Source organism: Physeter macrocephalus, unplaced genomic scaffold, assembly GCF_002837175.3.
Source record: "Physeter macrocephalus isolate SW-GA unplaced genomic scaffold, ASM283717v5 random_153, whole genome shotgun sequence".
NCBI lineage: Eukaryota > Metazoa > Chordata > Mammalia > Artiodactyla > Physeteridae > Physeter > Physeter macrocephalus.
This window is the reverse complement of record NW_021145439.1, coordinates 95,332-101,146: the sequence shown is the minus strand read 5'-3', so window position 1 is coordinate 101,146 and position 5,815 is coordinate 95,332.

Genomic DNA, 5,815 nt, shown 5'->3' with positions numbered 1-5,815 from the left:
AACAGTCTGCATGCTGCAACTAAAAGGTCCTGCATGCCACAACGAACATCCTGTGTGCCGCAACTAAGACCCGGCACAGCCAAAATAAATTAAGTACATTAATTAATTTTAAAAAATAAATCTTAAAAAAAAAAAAAGACCTGATGAGCCACAAGTAGGAGTTTGAAATTAGCTCCAAGACAGGGAGGAGTGAAAGGGTTCGAACTAAGGAGAGGCGTGGTCAGATTGCTGGAAAGATGGCTCTGGCTGCCGCGGCTGCATGGAATGATTGAATGGAGTAGACACAGCCTGGCAGGCAATGAGTGTCACCCCAGGCAAGAGGCAGTGGAGGAGTCTGGGTCGCTGGCAGGGGCTGGGAGAGAAGTAGATAGATCCAAGAGTTACGAAGAAGTAGAATCATTAAGACTTGGTAACTAACTTCTGCTTCTGGCCAAGATGGAGTAACAGAGGCCAGATTTCCTATCCCACTTGAAACAACCAAAAAATTCAGACCAAAAAAAAAAAAAAATACATGAAACTGTGGTTTTCAAGAAGGAACCATCTGAAGGGATTAGAGGGAACTGTGTCTGATGCTCATACAGGGTTGGGAATACTGCCTGTTCCCACCAGTCAGACCGGAAAACTCATAATTCACAGGGAAGTGGGTATAGCATTTAGGAAGGTCTTGTCTCAGAGGTGGGGAATAATTAGCCCTAAACTGAGCATTGCTAAAAACCCACCTAATAAATCATAAAGCAAGCCCCCAAAGGATCAATTGGATCCCAAGTAATTTAACTGCTTCCCAGAATAAAGCTCAAGCAGATTTATAAAAATATAAAAATATCCAAAAATCACATCTGGCATCCACCAAACATTACCAGGTGTGCAAAGAAGCAAGAAAACATGACCCATAAAAAAAAGAATAATCAATCAATTGAACCTGACCCAGAACTGACACACATGTTAGAATTAGCAGAGAAGGGTTCTAAAGCAGTTTTTATAACTGTATTCCATATTTTCAAAATGTTAGAGACATGAAGTTATAAAAAAAGATCCAAATTAACTTTTAAGAGGTGAAAATTACAATGTCTGAGATGAAAAATACACTGAATGGGATTTGTGGCAGATTAGACAAGACAGAAGAAAAGTTAATGAACCTGAAGGCACAGCAATAAAACCTATCCAAAATGAAACAGAGAAAATAGAATTTTTTTTTTAAATGGAAAGAACTCCAGTCAGCTGTAGGATAATTCCAAGCAGCCAAGTATATGGGGAGTCCCAGAGGAAAGGAGGAAGGGGAACAGAAGAAATATTGGAAGAAATCATGGATGAAAAATTTCCAAATTTAATGAAACCTGTTTCCAAGAAGCTCAATGAACCCCAAGCACAGATGCTTGGTGACCGACTGGAAGCGGAGGGTGAAGGAGAAGGAGCAGACAAGGGTGATGTCCTTGCTTCTGGCCCAGGAGACACGGCTGGGGTACCATTCTCTGAGGGGGAGGCCTGCAGGGGGCTCAGGTAGGGTGGGAGCTGTGTCAGCTTTAGGGACACAGATGGAGGTGTCAAGGGCAGCAGGCATGATGGGTCTAGTGTTCACAAGGCAATGGACTGGAGATAGAAGTCCAGGAGGCCATGGACTTGGTGGGCCCTGCCGGAGAGAGCTGAGGGCCAGGGGCAGACCCCAGGACACACCATCAGTTAATCAAGAGGCAGAGCCTGAAGGGCCACATGGGGAGCTGAGAAGGGACATGCAGAGAGGGAGTAGGGAAACCCAAGGAGCACGGTACCCAGGTGGACTGGCCCTGCTGAGAGACTGTTCTAAAGTGGCCATGTTGTCACTCAGAGGTGAAGTCTGGTGTGGCTGGCTTGGCCCCAGGGCAGGACTGTCTCAGGATATTGTACAGAAAGTGGTAGATGTCCTGGGGAGGGTTGGGACCCCAGGGGTCTGGAAGAGGGTGGCAAGCATAAAATATTCTCGCAAGAGTGAGGACTAGATGGGTGGGAGATGGGGTGGAGGCGGGGATGTCTGAATTTCAGACCTCAGAAGTGCAGCCGTGGAAGTGATGACCAGGTCAGCGTGGACCACAGTGCAGGGGCCAAGCGAAGGCCCCCGGAAACAACAGGATGGAGAAAGGGAGAGACCAGCATATTGGCCAGGGCATCCTGGTGGGGCCAGAGGAACACTGAGCCTGAAGAGGAGGACTGTGGGGGGCCCCAAAGTCTTCTGAGCATGAAGCATTGTGCCAGGGGTGAGGAGGTGATCCCAGGGACCAGGGTGCAGGAACCACAAGGGGTGAGGGAGTCGCGTGGGGGTGGAGGGAGAGGCAAGCTGTGGCGGGTGGAAGAGCATCACAGACTTGGGTTAGGAACCACAGAGATTCCTATGGAGAGAGAAAGAGAGAAAAAGAGAGTGCAAGCAAGCTCATTTTCTGCACACCGGGCTTCTGCACACCGGCCTCCATCGCTACCACCCAGGCAGGCAGCTTAAGGAAGGATGCGCTTGTGCATGCCTTCACAGGAGGCTCCAGCTCCTGAGAGGAGAGCTCTGGCCCAGCCCCGACCTGGGCCTTGAAGCCAGGGAGGTGGGATGGTGCAAAAGTCGAGAGGGGCCAGGCCCCATGGCCTGCCACTGGAGCCCGAGGATGCTCAGAGGAGACAGGCCCGGGTGCAGGTGTGAGAGGCCCAAGCGGGGACGTGGCATGCGGCAGCCTGCCTCTCTAAGCTCAGAGGCTCGGGAGAGCCTCTCTTGGCAAGGGGCCCGGGGGAGGACTCAGCCTGCTCAGCGGGGCCACCTGCTGTCTCTTGCCCCTGCCAGCCCTAGAGGCCCTGTGGGGTGCAGGGAGGAGGCCGTTTCCCTGGACCCAAGCCGGGTGCAGGGGGCAGCTGGCCGTCCTGGCCAGCTTCTACCTCCCTCTTCAGAATCTTCTACCAGGTAAGCAGCAGCCAAGCCCTGCCCCGTCTCTCTGTCCTTTTGCACTCTGCTGAAAGATCGGCAAGTGCCCTCCTCCCCCTGGGAGCGTGCTGTGCTCCCTAATGAATGTGGGGTTACGCACACCCAGGGTGCCGTGTGTATGCTCCAAACGTGCGTGGAGACGAACAGAGACCCAGGCACAAACGTAAGCAACCTCGGAAATGTGCATGTGCTTGGGAGGAGCTACCTACACTGACAGGCATGTGTGTAGAGGAATTACACATGGGCGTATGCAAACACAAGGAGGGCATGAAACCACAAAGGTGAGTGCACCTGCATCCCCACGCCTGCCGGCGTGCACACATTACGCACCCAGAATGCAAACATAGAGCAGATGTCCAGGCACACACGGCCATTTCATCCACATCCCTGTAGCTCCGTGCAGCCACAGAGGTGCCCATTCCACGTGCTAATAAGCATTCACAGAGACACGCACCCCACACACACATGTGCACTGAAAACTAAGTGCAAGCAGACGTCCACAGGCACATGCAAGACGCACATACCAACAGGCACAAAGATGCACATTTACATAAATGTACGCACGCATACACACACACAGTTATTTGTGCATATACGGAGCCACTCACGCTTATACCTGTGTACATGCACGCACACGTGCCCAGCCATGCCCGGGTACACAACGCACAAATACACACATACAAAAATGCACATGCAGATAGGTCCTCATATATATCTGGATGCTTAGAAAAGCCTAACTAAAGGCGTTCAACACATTCATGCTACACTGAAAGCGCCATGAGGGCAGGAACCGTGGCCCCCTCGTTCACGGCTGCACCCCTGAAGCCCAGCTCAGGGCCTGGTGCCCAGAGTTTTGCAGAGCCGAGCACTGGGACACAGCTTGGGCGAGAGCTCAGAGGCAGGAGGGCGACAGACAGTCTGGGGAGTGGCCAGGGGTCCCTTGCGAGTGAGTGGGGCTGGGGAGGGGGGCTTTCAGGATGGCTACGCCTTCTTCTTCCTCCTCCCCTCCTCTTCCTCCCCTCCTTCCCCATTGATTCTCCTCTGCTACACGTACTGAGGGCAGGTGGAATGTCAAATGGGGCAGGAGGGAGGGTGGTGTCACAGAAAACCCATGGCCTTGCAGCCAGGAAGGCAGGTCTTGCTTGGCTCTATCTTGGAGCTGGGGGACCCGGCCAGGGTACTGATTTTCTCTGGGCCTCAGTTACATGCTAGGTGTTCAGCTGTAAGAATTTTCACAAAGTGAACCCACCTGTATAACTAAACAGCACCCAAATCAAAAAAATAGAACACATCCAGCTCCCCAGAGCAGATGAAGGTCAATTTTTACAGAACGTAAGGCCCCTGCAGGCCGGCCTGTGCCCCCCCGCCCCCATAAGTTTCTATTTGCCCTCACAGCCAGCAAGGGGGCACTTCGTCCCCTCAGCTCAGGACCCCTTTTCCAGGGTCCCTGCCACCCACAGGGAGAAAAGGCAGGAACAGCCCGTCAGCCTCCAGCACTCCGGCCCTGCCTCTCAGCGTCAGGCCAGGGCCCCTGTGGCCGGCGGAGGGGCCACCTCCCCTTCAGCACCGCCTCTGGAGTCCCATTTGGGGAGCCAGGAAATCTTGGGAGAGGGAGCACGGAGACCCCAAGTTTCTATACCACCCTGCCCCTTCGATTGAGCCACTTGTTGGTAGCACCCAAGGGCCTATGGCTTTAAGGGAAGACTTGAACCCAGGGCTGACCCAGTCCAAAGCCCACAGCCCGTACAGCGGTGGAGATCATTATCTCCATTTCACAGGGGAGGAAACTGAGGCTCAGAGAGACCAAGAGCAGAGCCAGGACTCCAGCTGTGGGGGCGAACTTGACCCTGTCATCCCCCCCACTCAAAGCCTTTCTGTGCTCCCCTTCTCTGGGACACTCCAAAGCCCTCCAATGACCTGGCCCTGCCAACCTCTCCCTGGGGGGACATAAGGTCCAAACCCCTTTTTGTTGAAGGCCTGGGACAGGGACAGGGGCTTGTCCAAGGTCACACGCTGGTGAGTGGAGGGACAGGATTAGAGCTCAGATCCCCTGCTTTCCAGCCTGGAACCGCCTCCCCTGGACCAGCCTAGTACTGGGAAAGGAGAGGCCTCCACCACTCCTCCCCTTTCCCTCCTCCCTGGAGGCTGCAGAGGCGAGCTGCCCTGAGCCAAGTGGGCCTGGAGGACCTGACCTGACCCCCCTTCCTCCCTGACGACTCCCCCAGCCTTTTGATATGTCAGCACCCACGGAGAAGACCACCCCCCCACCTCCCCTCTGTTAGCTGGGTTAGAACCCAGCTAGACACTAGAGTGTCATGGGGCCATTTGCTGGCTGTATGGGATGGACAGGGCACCTCCCCTCCCTGAGCTTAGTTTACTCATCTATAAAATGGGGTTATGACACATCTCCTAGAGTCGCTGGTAAGAAATGGTGGTATAAACGTGAAATAAACCCCCAACACGCTTCCTTCCTTCCAGGCCACAAGCCCAGGCACTCCTCATAAAGCCTCCCATTTTATCCTCTGAACAAGCTAGACGTAGGAACTGCCCGGGTTTATACGGGAGGGGAAACTGAGGCTCAGGTCATGCACTTTCCCAGGCAGCAGGGCTCCAAACTACTGGGAGCAGGGGTTGGTCCTCCCCGGCCAGCTCTTGGGCTCTCCAGGGACAGGGCCCACACTAAGGGCGTTCTCCGCACCCAAGCGGGGCTCCGGGTGCCAGGCCCAAGGGACGGGGCGGCCAGCGCGGGGGCCGGGGCCAAGCTGGGGAGAGCGGGCTGTAGTGGGGGGGGCCGCCTGTCAGCGCGGGGTCGGCCTTGGGTCGATACAGCGGCGGGATGAATGGGCGAGGAGAGAGCACAGAGGCAGGGCGGGCGCGGGGGGC